The sequence below is a fragment of the Rattus norvegicus genome, chromosome 12, assembly GCF_036323735.1.
Source record: "Rattus norvegicus strain BN/NHsdMcwi chromosome 12, GRCr8, whole genome shotgun sequence".
Lineage (NCBI taxonomy): Eukaryota > Metazoa > Chordata > Mammalia > Rodentia > Muridae > Rattus > Rattus norvegicus.
In genome coordinates, this window is record NC_086030.1 from 32,834,840 (window position 1) to 32,857,263 (window position 22,424).

Consider the following 22,424-nt stretch of genomic DNA (forward strand, 5'->3'; position numbering starts at 1 on the left):
AAGCATGAGGATCTGAGTTCGAATCCACATAATCCATACCAAAGCCAGACACGGTAGGACACCTGCATTCCCAGAGCATGATGGGAATCAGGAGACTTCCTAGAAGCTCAGGGAGCAGCTAGCCTGGAGCACACAGCAACAAATAAAAGATCCTGCCTCAAACAGGTGGACAGTGAGGACTTCCACCCAAAGTTGTTCTCTGACCTCCACACATGCACTGGGACACATGCAAACACACACACACACACACACACACACACACACACACACACACACGAGACAATAATTATAAGTAAATATAAATGTAAATTAAAATTAAAAAATTAAATAAGCCAGGCAGCCATGACCCATGCCTTTAATTCCAGCACTCAGGAGGCAGAGGCAGGTGGATCTCTGAGTTCGAGGATAGCCTGGTTTACAGAATGAGTTCTAGGACAGCCAGGGTTGCACAGAGAAAAAAAAGAATGAATAAATAAGTTATTTTCCAGACAGCCTGTGCCTGGGTTTTCTTTTATTTCTGTTCAGCCGTTCTGCCTTTAGTTAAGGAGTTTGGTCCTTTTATGTCTCAAAAGAATTGGACAAAACCACACCAGTTGTGCACAGTCCCTGGCTGCTTAACCTTCTGCCTCGTCCCTTTGTTCCCTCCCTCCCTCCCTTGAGGTCTTCCTTGCTGTCCTGTTGATTTTGCAGGACATCCCATGGCATCCCTTCCCTGTGTCTTCAGTAGCACCTCTCACGCTTACTGTGGGAACCTCATAAAGCACTTTAGAGCTGTAATATCCTGCCTTAAACCATTAGCAGCTGACTTCAGTCACTCTGCCCTCTCGTGACCCCTCGGCTTTATATCAGCTCATCACAGGTTACAACTCTTTGTTCTTTATGTCCATTAACACAGAGGCTCGGTGGCCTCTCAAAGGCAGGACAAGTGACCTTTCTTTTATTCTTCTCTCTCTCTCTCTCTCTCTCTCTCTCTCTCTCTCTCTCTCTCTCTCTCTCTCTCTGTGTGTGTGTGTGTGTGTGTGTGTGTGTTTTATACATGGGCAAATTCATGCTCATGTATGTATGGGTACATAGATGTGTGCAAGTATAGATGCCATGTCTACAAGTGCATGCGGAGTGACATTGATGCCACTCTCTTTTGGAGCATCTTTTTTGGTCACTCTCCATTCTATTCTCTGAGGTAGGGTCTCTCCTAGCCGAGAACTTGCTATTCCCGCTGGTCTTAGATAGCTGGCTTGCTTTAGATGTCTCCAGTCTCTGCCTCCTGAGGGATGGGATTACAGGTGCCTGTCCTGTCTGCTCAGCTTTCATGAGAGTCCTGGGGATCCCAACACCAGTCTCCATTCTTTTTTTTTTTAAAGATTTATTTATTTATAATATATCAGTACACTGTAGCTGTCTTCAGACACACCAGAAGAGGGCATCAGATCTCATTCCAGATGGTTGTGAGCCACCATGTGGGTGCTGGGATTTGAACTCAGGACCTCTTGGAAGAGCAGTCAGTGCTCTTAACCACTGAGCCATCTCTCCAGCCCACCAGTCTCCATTCTTACAGGACAATACTTTATACAGTGAACAGACCCTCCAGGGTTCTGACGCAGTCACAAGGTCCCCAGGTCACTTGGGGAACTAGTTGATGAGGAACCGCTGGATGAGGCGAGGAGGTTGAGTTTTCCTCCTTGGGAGACTGTGCTGACCCTCAATCGCTCACTGCTTATAGACCTAGTATCCATTCAACCCCACACTTCTTGATGCTTGATTGTTGCTAGCATCCTTCAGCACCTGTGAATTCATGGGACGCCTTACTCACTCATGTCTTGCAAGCTGTGCCTGGTAGCACTGCTGTCCCTGCCCTGTCCCTAGAGGTAATATCTCATAGTGGATAGATCAGCAAGAAGCTTGAGGCTCAGCATGATGGTTGTGGGAAACTGGTCATTCATTCATTGACTCATTCATTCATTCATTCACTCACTCATCCATACATTCATCTCTGTAGTTTTCATTCAGCCACAGTGCTCATCCTTCAGATCCCTTCAGATTGGGACTGTTGGGCTAAAATGTCACTAGGGGCCATCAAAATGCTGAAGGTAGCAGATGCCTAGATGTGAGCAATAGAGAGGGCTGCATCTCAAGGACAAGAGCCCAACAGATATAAGAGTCAGGATGTTGGCAGCACCCCTATAGTAAGCCAAGCACCCAGTGTTTCCAGGGAAGGTGGGTCTTCCCTAAGTCACATTGGCTGCCAAATCTAGATGGTGCTCGGTACAGGGAAGCTCTCCTAAAACTATCCTGTTGAACATCGAGAAGATGATAGTGGGCTCAGGCATAAGAACCTTCCTCAAGCATCACAGTCTCCGTGGCAACTAGGGTTTAAGGTCCAGATAGGACAAGAGCTCACCTGTGCCCAGCAGAGCTGTGTCAGCTGCAGCTCACACCCTGGCAGCCTGTTGTGATGAGCAATGCAGTCAGTACGGGTTAGCATGATCCTTACTGACACAGGGTATTTCTCGGGGGAGTCCACTGGCTAGATGCAAACAAATAAAGTCAGGGCCCAGAGGATAGCAGGATACAGGGATCTTATGTCTTGCCCACCGTAGGTCCCTGACTGGTTGACCTGTGCTCAAGGACCAGCAGAATATAATAGATTTGGGGAATGGACAGGGGTGGGTTGAGATCTGGGCTCTGGCTTCCCTAGAGCCCTTCTGATGGGACTTGAAATATGGAGGTTCTGAGGATGGTGGCCACTAAGGCTGATCACTTGGCTTTGCATAAGGATGATTCAGCTACACACTCAGGATCACTACTTGAGCGCACTATACACTACTTGCTGTACAATTCCATCAGCTTGTCCAGCTGCGCAATATCTGCATTCCTAGTACTCATCACTAACTTGGCCCTCTTCCATGTTCTTCCTGGTTCCTAGCTTGGCTTTGTTTTCAGGGTCACAGTCCTACCTCAGACCTCTATGGCTTTTAGTCATCCATCATCACCCATCCATCATTTCTCACTTATCCATCTATCTAGCCATCCATCCATCCATCCATCCATCCATCCATCCATCCATCCATCCATCTATCCATCCACACATCCAACCTTCTATTCATCCCTCTACCCAACCATCTATCCATCCAACCATTCATCCAACCAACCATCCATCCATCTATCCATCCACACTTCCAACCTTCTATTCATCCATCCACCCAACCATCTATTCATTCAACAAGGCTTGAGTTGCTTCTACATTCTAGGAGCTGCTCTGAGCTCTAAAGTCTATCAAAAAAAGTCTCCCTTCCCTATCATTCCCTCCCTCCTGGAGCTCCCCTTTGTGGGAGAAGAAACATAGGCCATTGTACATATGAATGAAGAAATGAGGAAGATTTAGAGTTCCAGGGTCATCAGGAGGCAGCAATAGAGTGGATGGCAACATCGGCTGGAGGTTGGAACCACATGGTCCAGCTCTGTGTGTATCTCTATAGGAAGAGCAAAAGGTCAAAATGGGACACCCTGGCTACAAGAAAGGGTGGAGACTCAGGGTCCTCAGCCAGCACAAGAGAGGAGGCAGCAGAGGGGGTGCCAGGCATTTATTCCACCCTGCATACCTAAGAACTTTGTCCCTCCTCATTCAGCAGTTCCAGATTCAAGACTGAAGGTTACCTAGTAGTGGTTTGACAGGAGGTGGGGAGGCAGACATCCTGCCCCCTCCCCGTTCTCACCTACACAATGCATGTCACAAAGCCTGAGATGCAGCACAGTGACAGGGACCCTACAACTACTGAGAGCTCCCTAACACTTCAGTGCATACACACCATCCCTGACATCCCCACACACGACTTTCAGACTCAGAAGTCACATGTCTGAGCGACTTCAGCAGCCACGGGGAGGCAAACTTCCATAGAGCCTGTAGAACAACTGTCACGGACACTGGGATGTTCTCATGTGTCCTTGTTACAAATCATGTCAGTCCTTGCTCATTCCCTGGGTGATTAGAGCCAATTTTAAATTACCATCTCCTCATCTTAAGGGGTGATTACCTTAATTTCCACATCTGTAATGCTCTTTGAATTATTCAACTTTAACGTTTTTTAAGCCCTTCTCCCGTGTATCTGTGCACATGCAACCCACCAGTGGAGGTCAGTGGAGGTCTGACCAGTGGAGGTCAGTGGAGGTCTGACCAGTGGAGGTCAGAGAGCAATTGAGAATGAGTTCTGTCTACCCTGTAGGTTCCAGAGATCAAACTCGCACCATCGGGCTTAGCAGCAAACATCTTTATCCACTAAGCCATCTTGCCAGCCCCTGAACTGTTCTGCTCTAAAATACTCTGATATAGTACCTCATAAAACCCAAAGTGCCAGATTACCCTAAAATGATGGGAGGGCAGTGTCAGGAATGCCCAGAATATATGTGGGGGGTCTTAGTTCCAGCTCAGTGAGATGAATTCCTAAGGAGCAGTCTGGAGAGAGAGGCACTTCAGAATTTCATCTGGACCCTCCCTCAGAAAGATGTTTCAGGGTTCCACCTTACCCGTGAGGGGCCCTGCCAGCTTCTTTTCTATGTCTGCTCAGGAAGGGTGATGGATGGAGGAGAGGACCTGACGACCAAGTAGAGTGGACATGGCTGTAGCTTAGGCACATGGGACAAAGGGTATCCTTGCTAGTGTTAGTCAGGGTTTTCTATACTCACAGGACTTATGGAATGAATATATATGGAATGTGTATGTACACACACACACACACACACACACACACACACACACACACACACACAAAGGGAATGACTCATAAGCTGCAGTCCAACTAATCCAACAATGGCTGCCTGTGAACAGAAAGTCTAAGAATCCAGTAGTTTCTCAGTCCCACAAAGCTGGGTATCTCAGCTAGTCCTCTGTCTTTTGCTGGAATCCCAAAGAGGTAGGTTCCAATGCCAGTAAAGGAATGGATGTGCTAGCAAGACAAAGACAATCAAAGAGCAAAACCTTCCTTCTTCATGTCGTTATGTAGGCTTCCACCAGGTGTGAACCAGATTAAAGGTGTGTCTTCCCCTCCCAAGATCCAGGTCAGAGGTGTGTCTTCTTACCTCTGAGGTCCTGACTATGGATTCATCCATTTCAAACCGAGCAGAAAATCTCTCAGGGCTGTGCCATCCATTTCTGATTGCAGTTCATTGAAGATATGGTCAAGTTGACAACCAGGAGTAGCAATCATACTACTTTCTTTACTGGCTTCTGGGCTGTGAGTGCGTATACTGAATTCCATGTCACAGGAGTTCTGAGTCATAGACAATTTGAAGATAACGTTTATGGGCTCCAGGTGGAACCTTCTGAGCTGACCACCATGTAGGACCAAGTGTCAGTTGAGCCCTTTCATCTTTTGTGGTAAGTCAGGAACGTGTATCAGGATGGGACAGTCCCTCCTGGTTTAGAGTTGAGGAATCTTAGGCACAGGCAGGTTAGGAGTCTGGACCAAGTTGACCTAGGATGTCAGAGGCAGTATGCCTTCAAGAAGACCCACTATTGTGTGACTCCCTCTTCTCTGCATTGGGGACCTGGGTCAGCCTGAAGTCAGGTGAGCTCAACTGCATGCTGAGCATTGGTGTCAGTGTGGGTCACTCAGCTGCCCTTGCTCTCCCCATTCCTGGCTGTCTCTGTCTCTGAGTCCCTTGCAGGAGACTGGATGCTCTACTTAGATCTGGCTCAGGTCTGTCCTGACTCCAAATGTTGGATTCCACGAGGCAAGCTTGTCGGTAGAGAACAGAAAAGTCACGTGGCTTAGGCTTGGCAGAAGTTGACATGGTGCACAGGTTGCCCTCATTTGACCTTGGTTGGAGCCGCCTCTGCTATGCTAGGAACAAAGACACAGTTTCAGGGAGACAGTTCTGTGTTCCATTTAGTCACTCGATTCTGAACCAAGAAGGCTGCACAACTGGTGCAGAGGCCCTGGGGCTCTGGGATGAATCTTTCATGGGGTACTGGGCCCAGGGGCTCCGTTCCATGTTCCCCCATGGCTGTCCCTGCTCTCTTGGGTCCTGCCATCTGGGAGAGAAGCTGCTCCTACAGCAGAGGAGGGCAGGGCTTCTGTTGATTCTTTCTATGTCCCTCTATAGTAGGGCTGGCCCAACCCTGTATGACTCCACAGGACCCTGTTCTTCCCTGTAGGGGACTGGTCACCTGTAACTATCCCTGAGGCTACATGTTCCCAAAGGTCATAACCAGCTCTGAGGGGGCTGAGAGGAGACACCATCACCATCACCATCCCATTAAGAGCTTCAGATTGTACAGTGCAGTTGTGGTGAGAGTTAGACTTTAGGGTTAGAGGTCAGGTTTGTCCCCAGCTCTCCCCTCCCCTGATGCTGTTGTCAGGGTCCTGTGTGAGTAGACAGCAGAGGGTCTGGCCTGGGGTCCTGAGTCGCTATGTGGGGAATCAGTGAGACCTTGCTTAGGAGACACACCTGAGTCACAGGCTTCCTTGTTACTACAGCGCAGCACAGCCCACCCTGACTGATATATACCACCTTTCCCTGAGGCAATGGTCTCAGCTGTCAGCTGTGGGGACAGACAGGGGGACAGCACACATCACCACACACAACAGTGGGGTCAGTGGTGCCTCTGAAATGACTGTGGATGTAAGGGTCAGCATATTCTGAGGTTCCTTGTGAGCAAGGGCTTCACTGCTCAGTGGATGACAAGAGGGTTTGAGTAGTCAGGGCTGGCTTGGTCCTGGTTTAAGGAGAGTGTGCTTTGTTTCTCAGGCAGGAGACAGGACATTTCCGAAGCTCTTGATCTCTTTAAAAAAAAAAATTCCTCCCTCGGAAGCCACAAGCCCAATAAGCTCGTTCATTTTGTAACTGGATGAAATCAAGTGCAGCATTTCCACGGGGCCGCTCTAATTCATGAGGCCTCTTGTACATCTTTCCTCTCCTCGTCAGAGAGCTTTGATTCATGAACTTGTTTCTGGGATACATTGACAGAGAACGGAGAGGATGGCATTTCTGAGATGAGCATTGGAGATCCCGTGCTTCTGTCCTGCAGTTGGGAGGCCCTACCCTACACAGAGCCAGCAGGGTGGGCCAGTGTCTCTGATCACCCAGGTCTTCAGACCTCAGCCCTGCACTGCCCTTGGCTGTCATAGCCTTGGGGAAGAAGTGGTTTTTGCAGGGGAAGGTCCACCCATTAAGGACGTAGGTGCTTCTCTAGCCTCCTGTAGGGTCTCACTGGTTTGAGGTCATAGACCTGGGGTGTAGAGGCTGAAGCAGAGAGGGGGCAGATACTCTGAGACACCCTAAATCCAGGTTTCAAGAACTTCGTCATCTTCGTCCATGGCACCTGACCCCCTAGAACAGTATTTGTTTTCCTTTTTTGTGATGGGGTTTTTCAGTGCAGCCCTGGCTGTCTTGGAACTAGATCCATCTGCCTCTGCCACCCCGGTGCTGAGATTAAAGGCGTGTGCCACCACCACCTAGCTATACTTGACAAATGCAGTCTAAATGCAGATGTAAGATCATTTCCCTCGTGTGATAAGTCACCTCAGAGACACCCTGTTCTCCTGGGGGTCGGGGGCTGGAGCTAGGCAGACAGACTGTGACTTAGAATGCCTGGGGGAAGGAGCTCTCGGGGTCTGAGGTGTGAGTGAGGTGAGGAAAGCCATATAAGAGGAGAGAGCGAGGCTTTGAGCATAGTAAAGTCACCTCAAAACCTCAGCCTCCTCTCTAAGCCCTGGACTTCTGCCTTCCTACCTTCCCAGCACCCCAGCAAGCCAGTGAGGGTTGCTGTTGAATATGTGGCTATCAGTCCTCACGTCACCAGCACGTGAGCTGCTATCACAGACATCACTCTGGAGGCTGACTTGTCAGAGGAGAAGATGGTGACCCAGGCTGGGAAAACAGGAGGCTGTGATCTGGGGTGCAGGAGTCCAGGAACTGGTGGGCAGCATCTCCAGCGCCATCATGGGCTAAGTCTGCTCCCAATGAATCCAGCGAGCTCCAGGGAGTATAAGGCAAGTAGACGCCAGCTGGAGCCCACATACCACTCTCAGAAGCTGCCAGTGTGCAGAGCTCATTTTCAGGAGGTGGCTGGGCTGTGCCTCCTCCCATCTGTGACCTCACCTGCAGAGCTCCGCTGAATCCCAGCCAGAGAAGATCCTCTTGACCCCAGATCCCCAGAGCCCAAAACACTCCAGCTCAAAGCAGTCTGGGGGAAAGGCATTAAAATGGAAATTGCTACCACAATGGCTTACTTAGATTGCCTCTCTGCATTTGCTTTAACAAGCCCACGCCTGGAACTCTGTTAGTGGAGAAATCTCCACTGGTTGTGGGTGGGCAGAAGGAGACACAGGTGAGAGAACTCATTTCTAAGCACCGTGGGAAGAAAAGCCTTTATTCCACCCTCTCAGGTTCAGTGTCTGGAGATGTGTGAATTAAACTGGCAAATATGTTAACTGGAGACCAAGCGCTTTTTAACACCCAAATGCACAGTGAGGTTTGAGGGCTTAGATGCAGCTGGGTGGTGGCGAAGAGTGTAGAGGGGCACTTGGGAGAAAACACAGAAGCTCTGTTGAAGATCAGCTCCCCCACTGCAAGAGATCAGAGGGGGGCCATGGTGGTTAGGACTCGGAATGGGATGGGAGGAGGACACATGGATTCCTAGAGAGTGATGATGTTCTCAACTGTCTGGGTTCCATCTCCAGTTGCTGTGGTAGAATGCTCTGACAAAAGCAACTTAAGGGAGAGGGAGTCTCTATTTTGTCTCACAGTTCAAGGACACTGCTCATCATGGTGGGGAGATGATAGAGGAAAGGCGGGGGGGGGGGGGCTTGAGGCATAGTCAAGAAGCAGAGTGACAAATGCTTGTGCTCTCCTTTTTGTATAACCCAGGTTCCCCAGGCCAAAGGATTGGTGCTGCCCATAATGGTTGGGCCTTCCTATCTTAGCCCAGTATAGATAATTTATCACAGGCATGCCCAGACACCCAGCTCCCAGATGATCTCCAATCACCAAACATTGGAAATTGAGATTAGTCATCACACCAGCCTTCTTCATGGCCCCCTGTGACCAAGTTGACTATTGCTAAGAATCCATGAGCAAAGGAGACTTAGTCTTGGAGGTATGTTTCCTTGGGGTGGAAAGTAGTCAATCACAGGAACTAAATGTGGGGATGCAGGAATAGCAGTAATTGGTACATTACAAGAAGTACTTATGGTGGGCCCTGCCCAGTTTTGAACCCTGTCATGTCACCAAGTCTCTTGTTCATGGAATGAGGCACGATTACCGTCTGTGTCAATATTACCACCACCATCGCCATCTTAGCTGTCAACATGGTCACCACCATCACCATCACCACCACCACCATCATTAGACTCACCATCACCAGCAGCCCATTACCGTTAGAATCAACATCATCACCATCATTATCAACATCACCACCATCATCATCACCATCATCATCACCATCATCACCGCTGTCACTGCCATCATCAACATCAGGACCATTGTAGCCCTGCCTGTTCTCAGACTCTCCACTCCCTACACAGCCGAAACTGGGTCACTGAGACCCGCCCCCCCTCCCCTTATTCTTCCTCCCCCCTTTCTCTGCTGTTCTTGGAACATGGCTTCGTAGTGACTTTCACAATCCATGTATGAATTTCTCAAAATGAGGTCTATGTTGCACCGAGGAGAGCGGATCGCTGTTTCGTGCTAGGCTTCCTGCTAAAGCTTGTGGCTGGTCCCTCCTCCCTTTTGTCCAGCATCTTTGCCTCTCTCTAGTGAGCTGTGCACACACACCCCACAGTGTAGCAAGGCTCACTCGCTCACATGCACGTCTTGCTTCTCTTTTAAGTCAAATCTTAGTTAATTCTTGAATTGGCTATTTCTAATAAGAAAGATAATTTTGCCTCTGTGACTGTGTGTGATGCTGGTTAATTCACCTTTTTTTTTTTTTTTTTTTTTTATTGATAGCCCTGTCTTCTGCAAATGCTGGTGAATGTGTTTCTTCCAGTTGGGGTTTGTGTTATTTACTTCTAGTCTTCTGCAGTTTCCAGAACTTTCACCAAATGTCCCTGACCACAACACCTGGCATCTTTGCTGTACCCCCCGACTTCTGACGACCTGCTGTGTGACTGATTCTCCCTCCTGGCTGTGTGGACATCACATACTGACGAGGCCTCGGATTTCATTTACACATATTGTCACAAAAAGTCACGCCCAATTTCTGGTGATAAGAAAAGAAGGCTGGACAGATTCACCCAGAACTGGGTGAGTAGGTTTAGAATATCTCCAGTTCCTTGTACATCATGTTAGCTTCTCAGCCTCTATAGCATGTTAGACCCACTCTCCAGGCAAGGCCACGGCCTAGCCCTCTGAGGACCTCCTGGCCCTGTGCATGGTCATGCTCATACAGGTTTGATGGACCAGCCTCAGTCTGCAGGTATCAGTGGCCTCGGGTTTGCGGATTGTGGAGGTGTCACACACTCAGGGTGAAGTCAAGTTTCCCAGTCTCTGACTGGAAGCATCTTCTAGGTGGGCACCACTGTGATTGTGCATCTTGAGTGTCCCAGGCACTGCTCACCAGGGGCAGAATCCCGATGCCAATCTAGGAAGTCATAATTGGTTTCAGCACCCTGAAGAAGGCCTCTGGTCATATGGTCTGTCATGAGGCTTAGACCTGAGGCCGTTGGGAGAAATGGGCCATCTAAGAGGAAGAGGAGAGGAAGAGAGAGGAGTGTGTGTGTGTGTGTGTGTGCGTGTGTGTGCGTGTGTGTGTATTTGTGCATATTTATGTATGTGATGTTTGAATGATGTGTGTGTTTGTGTGTGTGTGAGATATTGGTGTGTGTATATGTTTGTGTGTGTAGAGTGTTTGTGTGGTGTGTATGGTATGTGTGTTGTGTGTGATGTGTGTGGTGTATGTGTGTATGTTTGTGTGTGTATGTGGGGTTTTTATGATGTGTGTGTATGATATGTGTATGTGTGGTGTATATGGCATGTGTGTTGTGTGTGTAGTGTGAGTGGTATGTGTGTATGTTTGTGTGTGTTTGTTTATGCAGTGTTTGTATTATGTGTGTGTGTGTGATATGTGTATTGTGGTACGTATGGTATACTTGTTGTGGTGTGTGTGTATGTGTGGTCTGGTGTGTGTGATGTGTGGTGTGTTTGTGTGTCTGTATGTACAGTGTTTGTATGATATGTGTGATATGTGTTGTATGTGTACACTTGTGTGTGTTTGTGTGTAGAGTGTTTGTATGATATGTATGTGATATGTGTATGTGGTGTGTATGGTATGTGCATTGTGTGTGTATGTGTGTGTATGTGTGTGTATGTGTGGTTTGGTGTGTATGATGTGTGTGGTGTACATGTGTATGTTTGTATCTGTGATATGCGTGGTGTATATGGTATGTGTGTTATGTGATGTGTTTGTGCATATGGTATTTGTGTGATGTGTGATGTGTGTGTGTGTGTGTGTGTGTGTGTGTATTGGACTTGGAAGTGGTGTGGAAGGACAGAGAAGATCCTGAGGAAGGAGTGAGTGTTGCTATAAGGAAGGTCAGCTGGGTGTTATAGGACGAGCTTTCAGAGAAGGTCCTGAAATGAAGACCTACCTCTCAGGAAGGTTCTAGGTCCAGACCTCTCTCACTTGCATTTCTCAGTCCCCCGCATGCAACGACTTCTTCCCAGCTCTATCCCATCTCTGCTCCCTGGACATTCCACACGTTCTACGACAGCATCCCATGTTGGTCCCTCTTCTCTTCCTGAAGAACATGTTTGCTGACGTATACTCACCACTCTGATTTACATCTATTTAGGGATCCAACTGCTATCTCTTCAAACTAAAAAACCAGCTGACTCAGTGTCTTCTTATGGTCTTCCCGACCCCTCCTGTTCTCTCATCTCTATCCCCCACTCTTCTGAGCCACCAATCAAAGAGCACACAGGGGCTGGACCCAGGCCCCCTACATGTTTGTAATGGATGTGCCACTTGGTCTTCATGTGGGTCCCCTAACAACTGGAGCAGGGGGCTGTCTCTGACTCTGTTGCCAGCCATCGGATTCCCTTACCCTAAGTGGACTGCCTATTTGGACCTCAGTGGGAGAGGATTTGCTTACTGGGACTGGATGTCCCAGGGTCGGGCAGTACCCAAGGTGGCTTCCCCTTCTCTGGGGAGGAGGGAGATAATAGGAAGAGAGGGCGGGGATGTAAAGTGAATGAACGAAAGAATGAATAAATAAATAAATAAATAAATAAATAAATAAATAAATAAATAAAACAGAATACCTACATTTTATAATAAAATAACTGAAAAAAAAGTCAGGCTGATGCATGGCTGGTCAATACTCCTTCGTTTTTGACAACATTGAAAACATCTTCCACGAAGACTTTATAGCTACCAGGACTCTGTAAGGGCACTGGCACTCAAGCCCCAGGGTAACGTCAGAAGCAAATGAACAGAAGGATGATTCCAAACCCTGGGGTCTCAGCAGCAGTGGGGACAGCCGGTTCTCTCTAGAAGAAGCAAAGCTGACTCGCAAAGGCTGAACCGACCCAGAGCCATGCAGACCAAGTTCTTGCCTCCCGTTCCACTCCTCTGCTTGGCCCCGGTTCCCCGGGATCGGCAGAATGATCAGAACCATGGTCCATCTGAGATGGGCCTCCACGCCAAGCTGTGAATGATGTCACTGGGTAGGCTCTATCTCCCTTCTCTCCCAGCCTTGCAGTGGACACCTTTGTCACAGGAAGTGTCACACGAAGAGAGACATGGCCCAGCCACCACATCTGTCTGTGTTATCCTATGTCTACATTATTAATAATTAATTAATTAAGCACATATGAGTGCTCTGTCTTTACACACACCAGAAGAGGGCATCAGATCCCACCACAGATGGTTGTGAGCCACCAAATTGGTGATGGGATTTGAACTCAGGACCTCTGGAAGAGCAGTCAGTGCTCTCAACCCCTGAGCCGTCTCTCCAGCCCCTCTGTTGGCATTATTAACTCTCACACTTGCCCAATGCCTCCTGGGAAGCGCTTTCAGGAATCTCTGCCATTCTGCAAGTAGACAAATGGAGGTTTGGAGTGGTCTCTGTGTGTTTTGCAGCCTGCCGTGGACCTGCATGCTTGTCCCTGGGCTGTGTTCCTTCTCGTCGCTCAGGTTCCAGATGTGACTTTAACTGACATCCAACCCGGAGCTTCCTGGAGCCCACCTGGAGCTCAAGGGATCCTGCCTTTGACTCTCACTGTCTTACTCGTCCAGCTGTCTGGGATGCCCATCAGCACCTCCCCATCCTCTGCAATCCTGGAGGTCCCCATGGCTGCGGCCTGTTCTGTGGGCAACTCCCTAGCTTCAGTCTCTCATCCAGTCACCAGTGACTCCTCAGGTCTTGCAGGTTTAGCAGCTCAAGGTGAGATTTGAATCTCACAGGTCCCCGGGAAGCTGCTGACCCCTCAGAGATGGATCAGTAGGAATCCACGAATGGAAATCAGACAGCTACACAGTGGAAACCTGTGGCTTATCAGGACTCCAAGCCTTTAGGACTCATGGACTCCATTTGGTACATGTGGGCTTTGTGATGTCTTCAAGATCCCTAGGCATCCTCGAGGACCCTGGAATCTCTCATATTGCTTACCCAGACACCCTTGGGTTTAACCAATAACCGGGTGGGCGTAGTGAGTCCTAATAGTGAGCTCAGCAGGCAGATTCCAAGGCCAGGTCCTAGCAGAGCACACAGCGATGTCTGGATATCCACAGCCCAGGATATCCCTCTGTCCTGATCCTTAGGGACAGCCCTAAGGCAGGAAGTAGTTCCCTTCTAGATGTCACAGTCCCTGGAATCATTTTGTTTTGGTATAGTCTCTAGCCTATCTGGACTCAGATGAGACACGACTATTCCCCCTTTAGATGGGCTCGGAGAAGGGAGGGGAGGAGAGACCACTGAGGGCTCTATGCAAGTTAGATGCAAATGAGCAGGCTATGTTGGATCTGGATGGCTTGTTATCCCTGGCTACCTTCCCACTGGGCAGTGAACCTGCAATAATTTCCATTGCTCGTTCGGTTTCTGGGAAAAGCAGCTCAGCAGCCAGAGCTGTCTTGGGTCCCGCAGATTGAGGCTGGGAGCCCCCAAGTGCTTGCTGGGGGTGGAACGTGTATCCCTATTCCCCAATCTACAGTATGCATGTCATAGTCATGCTACTCTTGCATGACTGGACGCCTCCATTGACCAGTGCAGGACACAAGAGACTCACTGAGGGACACAGCAGATAGGACATTGGGCAGGAGTCTAAAGATCACGGGGAAACCTGAGTTCCGTTGATTTAAGTCCATCCAACCATAAAACACGTGGGGAAGAGAACACACATCCTTGTCCCTCCCTGAGCTTCTTGGTACAGTGCCACTGACCTGGCTAGCTTAGTGTCAAGGTGGCACAAATTAGTTATTTGGTAAGAAGAATTCTCAAAGAAAATCTTCATAAGATTTTTCCTGTAGACAAGACCATGGGAGCATTTTCTTAATTAGTGACTGGTGTGGGAGGGCCCAACTCATGGTGGGTGGTGCCATCCCTGGGCAGGTGGTCCCAGGTACTAGTAGAAGGCAGGGGTTGGGGATTTAGCTCAGTGGTAGAGCGCTTGCCTAGCAAGCGCAGGCCCTGGGTTCAGCCCCAGCTCTAAAAAAAAAGAAAAGAAAAGAAAGAAAAGAAAAGAAAAGAAGAGAAAAGGAAGCAGGCTGAGCAAACCATGAGGAACAAGGTAGTAACCAATGATCCCCTGTGGCCTCTATATCAGTTCCTGCCTCTAGGTTCCCGCCCTGCTTGAGTTCCTGCTCTGACTTCCTTCAATGCTGGATTTTGATGTGGAAGTATAATCAAGATAGACTCTCCCTCACCCCCAAGTTGCTTATAGTCATGGTATTTTATCACAGAAATAGGAACCCCGGCCAAGACAGTCACCAAGACAACACATCAGAGTGCCAGTTGGTGATATTGGAGACAAAAGGAAGCAGATAACCTCTGGATGTGTGGTCAACAATGCCTCCAAGGGTCTTAACCATGGTACTGACTGACCTGTAGCAAGTGAAAGCAGGTAGGATGAGAATTAGTACAGGGGCTGAGCTGGACCAAACTTAGGAGGACAAGACAGGAGCAAACCAGGAGACTAAAGGGGACATGGCAGAGATCACAGCTAGGCTGAAGTCTGTGGAATGCGTAGGGGTAGTAGCAGAGTGATGCAGGGTGTGGTGCAGGGTGTGGTGCAGGGTGGGATGGGGTGCAGGGTGGGGTACAGGGTGGGGTACAGGGTGGGATGCAGGGTGGGATGCAGGTCAGGGTGGGATGCAGAGTGGGGTGCAGGGCAGGCTGCAGGGTGGGATGCAGGGTGGGGTGCATGGTAGGTTGCAGGGTGGGGTGCAGTGATGATGACAGGGATGAAGGCATGCATCAGCACAATAAAAAAAAATCATTTGATGAGTCTGGTCAGGCTGGGCTCCCCCAGTTCCATTTTGCAGACATGGAGTTGAGGCAATGGTAGGCACCATCTCTCACTAACAAGTCCCTCATCTTTAAGTTACCCTGTCCAGGGCTCTGGGCATTTTCTGATGATCCCAAGAACTTCTCACAGTTCCCAGTGATCTCCCAAAGTGGGACTATTTCATCATTTGTTATTGATAACAGCAACACACCCTAATTCAACACCCTAATTCAGCACCCTTATTCAACCCCAAGGGGAGCAGTAGGTGGCCAGGAATTGAGAACTCTGATTTATTTTCTTCTCTGGGCCGTGCCTCTGGGGTAATGTTACTCTTAGGTATCTCCTCTCTGGGTTCCCACTGGCTGTCCTGTGTGCACACCTACCATGCATTCTGTACAATAGGAAAGGCCAGAGTCTCTCACTGGCGTGTGATTGGTCCTGGTGAAATGAGACTGGGGGAGGAGCTGGGAGCTGACTGAGAACTGGCCCTGTGATCTGCCCCTGGACTGGGAAGGATCTCAATCTCTAGGAAGGGTGCATTCTTAGGGTGCTGGAATAGATATCAGGGTAAAGGCTTATGGGTGGAATTCACCCCCAAAGCTGACTGTTTTGCTGTGGAGAAGCACAGTCTGGCAGGGGAGAGATCTCCAGGCTACACAGCGTACAATGTGCAGGCAATGGAATCCCTCAATCTGTAACCACCGGCTCCATTGCCCTTGAAAGTGCCAGTTTCTGGGTCACAAGTCAGCTGAGGAAGGAGACACCTGGGGTGTGAAGGATGCTTGCGAGGGCTCTTTCCTTCCTACCAGAGCCTGCCAGGAGTTGAGGATCTCCATGGAACAGCAGACCGTGTTGTAAAAGTGTCCCTGATGATAAACTGAAATGCGCAGCTGTAAAGTCCGTGGGAAGCACACACAGTAAAGCAATTAAAGTGACGTCCTGCATTTGGTCCCAAGGATGGGATGGATGAGGACCCGTGAGGACATTCATCCTTTACAATAAGCGTCATCTTACTATTAAAAATTAATTCACCAAGTTACAGTCAGCTCCTGGGGACACATCTAAATCATCTGAGCCGTAAGGATCTGCTAATCTAGGACTCCATCCTCATCAGCACAAGGAAGATCTGGTCTCGGCAGCTGTGGTGCTGGGGCTGTCTACAGTCCTCGGGGTCTTCAGAGACAGACATACAGACCGATAGACAGACAGACATACCAATATAGCTCAAGGTTCTTGCTCCTCTCTCTAACGCAATCCTCTCTTTAAAGGGTGTTCTTTGGGCAAGCATAAAGGGAGACTGGGCTCAGACCCTCCAGGTTCTTATCTCAGATCCTTTGCCTGGGACAGAGGGACAAGAGAGTATGATGAGTCCCCATGGAAGACTCTCAGCCCCTGTGACACTCCCCCTGCCCTTGGTCTGTTGGCATGAATTCTGTGACTGGACTACTCTCCATCCTGTGAGTGCTATGATTGATGCTGATTGGTTCACTCTCCTCTGAGGGGCCCATGCTCCATCCTGATTAGCCTGGCCCACACTCCAGTCTGTATTTTCCATGGGCCATCTTGATTGGCCCAGGTCCATCTTGCTTGCCCATCCCTTTCATCCTACTTGGTCCATGCTGTATTTGACAATCCAGGATCCCGAGGTGTGTTGTCCCAAACAACATGTTTTCTGTTTTATTAAAAAAAAAAAGGGAAGCCAAGGTTATGTTTAGTAGAGGTGCAACATGGTTCGGGGGAAGGGGGTGCCTCTGCGGGGCTATGCGAAGGCATTCCTTTCCCCTGAGGTACCAGCCATATGATGGATGTATTCGGGGCATGGGGAGGGGAGTTGGAAAGGGAGTACACACACACACACACACACACACACACACAGAGAGAGAGACAGACAGACAGACAGACAGACAGAGACAGACAGACAGTGGAGGAGTAGAGGCTGGCTATGAACATATGGAGAGAGCGGGGAGGGGAATGGGGAGAGAAGCAGCAGAGAGGGAAGAGAGGAAGGGAAGAAGAAGAAGAACAAGAGAGTGAGGAGGGGGCAAACAGCCCCTCCTATAGTGAGTCAGGCCCACCAGGCTGTTGCCAGGTAACTGTGGGGCAGAGCCTAGAAGAAATGTTAACGGCATGTATCACAGACCTGGAAGGAGTTGGGAATTCTCCCACCCCTCACCTCTTTGCAGTAAATCCCCAGAGGAGAGACTCTAGGCAGAGCAGGAGTATGGCCTCCTTAAGTCAGTGGTAGCTTTTCCTCAACTCTCTCCAGGGAGAAAGGGCTCCTGAGGATCAGGCTAGGATCTGAGGGGGGAGTTCATGGTCTCTTCAAACCTGAAGCTCCTTGCACTGACACAGTCCTGCCCGTGGCCTGCCATCTCCTTCATCGAGGGCAGGACTCTGCTCCAGGAGTCGCTCCTTGCTGTTGCCATCCAGGGACAGACTGTTCAGTCCTGGAATCTCACCCTGAACTTGATTTATAAAAACCAGATGGGCATGTTCCCTGACTGTCCTCTGAGGCTGAGATCTCTTTCCCATGCTCCACCCAAAATGGAGCCTTCCAGAGTCTCCCTGGAGAGGCTGGCTGCTTCATAGAAGAACCTCGCAAGTCAGCTGTCCAGGAGTGGGACAGGAGAGCAGGGCCTCACATGTGTCCACTCCAGCTGCAAGCGCCCGAAACAACCAAGCAGCAGCTGTTCTCTAGGTGAGAAAAAGAACTGAGCATGGAGGGTTCCCAGTCAGCCCAGGCTCAGGACCCAGCAGCCTCAGAGCCGCTTGGTTCTATTATCTGTAACACAGGCCGATGGTGATGGCATCTGTGCAGTGGGGAGCATGGGAATCTCGGTCCTGGGGACTCACATAGACAGTGATTAGAATCCTGTGCCAGGATGCGGCACGGGGAATAGGCAGCAACCACAGTGCCTTCTGGTGCCACCCGCAGTCATTTACACCAGTGGCAGAACACACATCTGCCCAGATACAGAAACCTAGCATCTGAGTTCCCTCCCAGACCGGCTGCTTGCTGTCAGACAGAGTCTGCCATATGTACTCACTATGATTTGAGAAGTAACTTTTGACTTGTGACCCAGGGACATCGAATTCACACGAGACCCGACCTCATGGGACTTGTCAGTTCTCTGCTCTCTCAGGTGTCCACACTCACATTGTGATCCCGTGCTCCAGGTCCTGGATGACTCAGGCCACTGGGCACTGACCCTTGTATGCATCTGGCTTCCCTCTCTTGGCATGGTGTAAGTGCTTCCTCAGCACCCAGCACCTTTAATGGGTAAGGCTTTGAGGACCAAAGGACTGGCGTGTGGTCAAAGCCTTGGCCCAGAGGAACAGTGTGGATTTTTTTTTCTTTTTTTCGGAGCTGGGGACCGAACCCAGGGCCTTCCGCTTGCTAGGCAAGCACTCTACCACTGAGCTAAATCCCCAACCCATGGATTTTTTTTTATACACAAACCTGACCCATGCCCTTGATACACAGAGCAGTGAGTTCTATTAACCTCAAGTCCCATCTCAGACCAACTCTGTGACTGGAGAGAGAGAGAGAGAGAGAGAGAGAGAGAGAGAGAGAGAGAGAGAGAGAGAGAGAGAGGAAGAAGAAGAAGGAGGAGGAGGAGGAAGAGGAGGAGGAGGAAGAGTTCAATATTGTGAGAATGCCATTTCCAACATCCTTCCCGCCCCCCAAAAAGGTCCAATTAACATGGAGGCATGCTGGTACAGCACTGGGTCTCTAAGCCTAAGAGGGAGGAGTTGTGGCTCCAACGCAGAGGACCTGTATCTGACCTTAGCCAAGTCAGCACCCAGATCAATCCCGAAAAACTCTGGGACTATAGGATCATGGAAAGTGCTAGAAACCAAAGGCCATCTGAGATGTGGTCATAGGAATGACTCAGACTGCAAGGGAAAACTGTGTTGGGGCTGGTGGGTCCTGCCTAGGACCAGAAACACAGATGCCAGTGCCACACTGAGATGGAGAGAGTCCATCGTCCATGCTGATCAGCATCAAGGACAGCAAGGTCTCTCCTGGATCAGTCACCCTTTGTTCCTTCATCAAGCGTGAGCGACTGAGATGATTCCTGTAGTCAACTATTATTATTGATCACGTGTTTGCTCTCACGCCATTGGTCGGAGGAAAGAGACTTTGCACCCTGCGTCGTCTTAGTTGTTGAGCAAAAATGACCTGAGACCTTCTGCGAACACTGCCTCCAAATGCGTCAAGGGCATTGTGTGCAATGCAAGACTGTAATTTCTCAGAGGAGAAAGGGAGCCATTTCTGCGACCTTGGCATAGGGGGATGCTGAATGCGAGAGCCGTAGAGGAAAATCGGTCGATTTCATCAAAGTTAAAATCCTTCACTCTGCAGAAGACTCTATTAAGAGAGTGACAGGCCAGCCACAGCTGGGCAGGAAGCATCTGCAATTCATATGTGACAATGCACTTGTGTGCAGAACATAAAAATAACCTCGGGCGCGATAGCAACCAAACAAAGACCCCAGTGTTCTTTAAGTGCCAAGCGTTTCACATAGACGTTTTCCTCCGCCGCCGGGTACAAGTGGCAACCGCACATGGGAAGAAGTGCTCAGACTCACGAGTTAGGAAGAAACTGAGGGGGAAGCTGCCGTCGGTGGCACACGCATTGATAGGGTTAAAGGTCAACCTGGTAGGATCTCATACCACCTGGTAGATCTCTGGGCATGCATGGGCATTGCTTAGAGTAAATTAGTTGATGTGGAAAGATTTGCCTGAAACCCTGGACTCCGAATAGGTGAGGGAAGTTGGTCAGTGGCATGAATTAATCCCTCTCTGTGTGTTGAGCGTGGATAAAATGTAACAGGTCATCCTCCTGCTCCGACACTATACTTTCCCTGCTTGTGTTCAAGCCTTCCTCACCATGATGGGCTGTGTCCCTCTTCCCACAAGCCCCTTTCTTTCTTGGGTTGCTTGAACCATCTTACTGGATATTTTTTAAAAAATGAGAGAAAAGGAAATGCCAGTGTCCGACAGGGCTGTGGTTGTGGGACAATAAGAAGTCTCTTACACGGGTGTTCCATTTGGTGCAAGCCCTGCTGTTTCTGATGGATTAAATACCTCTTGAGAGTCATAGCCCTAGGCCCCCACTCAAAAGGAATAAAGATGGCTGACTACACCGGCCTCTGAGTGGAGAAAGCGGTGAGGTGGGAGGGTGGGTGGGAGATCACCCTTGTAGAAGCAGAGGGAGGGGGTGGGATAGGGGGTTTGTGGAAGGGAAACCAGGAAAGGGGATAACATTTGAACTGTAAATAAATAAAATATCCAATTAAAAATTACAAAATAAACATAGAAACAACTAAAAAATGCTCCTGCTTCATTTATGGCCATGGACCCTGGCATCAATCTGAATGTCTCTTGGGCTGTGGCTACATGTGGACTCATGGCCCATCCACTCAGCAGGCAAGGCTGAGCGCTGAGTAGGACTGATGGTGGAGGTAGGACAGGGTGGGTGAGTCTGCAGTGAGTCAGAGCAGCCAAGGGAAGGAGAGAGGTCAGACTCACAAAGCTCCGTTCCAATCCTGATGACATAGACAGCTGGGAACGGTGAGCAGAGTGCAGGTACCAGGGCTGCGGGACGTGGGACACAGGGCAGGGAGAGGGATGTGGGGCTGTGGAGGACACGGCTCCTATACTTACAGAAAGCCAAGAGCTGCAGAGCACAGAGTTAAAGATGGAGGTGAGAATGGGCTTCGTCTTCCACTAGTCAGGCTAAGAAGCGATTCCCCCAGGGCCCATGTGTGATGGCCTCTAATCCAAAGCTCTGGCGCCAGTGAAACAGACCAGCGAGGCAGCATGCAAGGCTGCAGCATCCCACCACAGAACGGAGAAGATGCTGGCCTCCGTGTGTCTACAGGAAACATGTCCACAGCATGTCCTTCCATGAACACGCTCGCTGTGGAATCTCGAGTGCCACATGCAGGTCCCTCCCTAGGTGCAAGTCGGGCTGTGAACAAGAGGAGAGAGAACCCAGGCCTCCCACCACATGGAGGCAGGCAGGGAGCAGACCTGCAGGGACAGTGGCAATGCACAGAGATGAGGTCGCCTATCCCTAAGTCACTTGGTCCAACTCTCTTGGGTGGAGAAGTCCAGACACACCAAAGGGATAGGAAATCCCCACACATGAGGTAAGTCTGCGAATCTCTTCCTAATGGAAGGCATGTTTGTCGCCAGTGTTAAATACGTGAACCTATGATGCTCACACTGCAGGGTGTGTCATAAATTACATATCACATGGCGGGGGTGGGAGTTCATGTAATAAGATAAACACAGAGTGCTGAGGCTGTGTTATGAATTACATATCTCACGGTGGAGGCGGGTATTCATGTGATTAGATAAACACAGATTGCCGGTGCTGTGTTGATAACTCGCCTGCCAACAACACAGGGAAACCTGATCCAGAAGAACATGCTAACCCTTGGAGCCTTTCAGACACAAGAACTATTTTGTATTGGGGCTTTAACCCTGCAGGTGTGGAGCGATGGGGAGAAATCGGCCAGGGAGGCCAAGCTCCACAGATGAGTAGCACCTGTCAGCCTCTCAGCACAGCCTGGGCTACAGGGGGAAGCCTGAGAAGGAGAGTCTGAGGCGGGGCTGTGAACTTTCCCTCTGGCTTTCCTGACAGGGGAGCCTGAGACTGGAGTCCACAGGGAAAGTGGCTGGGCGGAACACTGCTCCTCGGGGAAGGAGACACCATTAACAGTGTGAAATGTCAGTGTTGACAAACCGGAGGGCTTGTGTCCCGTGCAACCAGTCTCCAGATTGAAAACAAGAATATTAAATGTCAGCTCAAAAGGCTGAGCAGAGATACCTTTCGACAGGCTGGGAGGGGTTCTGCAGGGCAGGAGTGAAGCCTGCTAGTCTAGACTGGGCCAGCGTGCTCCCCGGAGCCTGAGCAAGGATGGGAGAAAGGAGGGAGGGTGGGTCTGTGGGAGGACAGGACACCTCTCTTC

The 22,424-nt window shown here is 49.7% G+C and overlaps 1 long non-coding RNA gene across 1 annotated transcript in view; it reads left to right on the forward strand.

The window, feature by feature from the left end:
• Nucleotides 1–8,220, forward strand: part of LOC134481178 (uncharacterized) — a 27,162-nt gene extending 18,942 nt beyond the window's left edge. The window contains exon 2 of the long non-coding RNA XR_010056506.1: nucleotides 7,737–8,220. This is a non-coding gene — a long non-coding RNA (uncharacterized LOC134481178). The remainder of the gene's footprint in view (nucleotides 1–7,736) is intronic.
• Nucleotides 8,221–22,424: the final 14,204 nt, after the last annotated feature.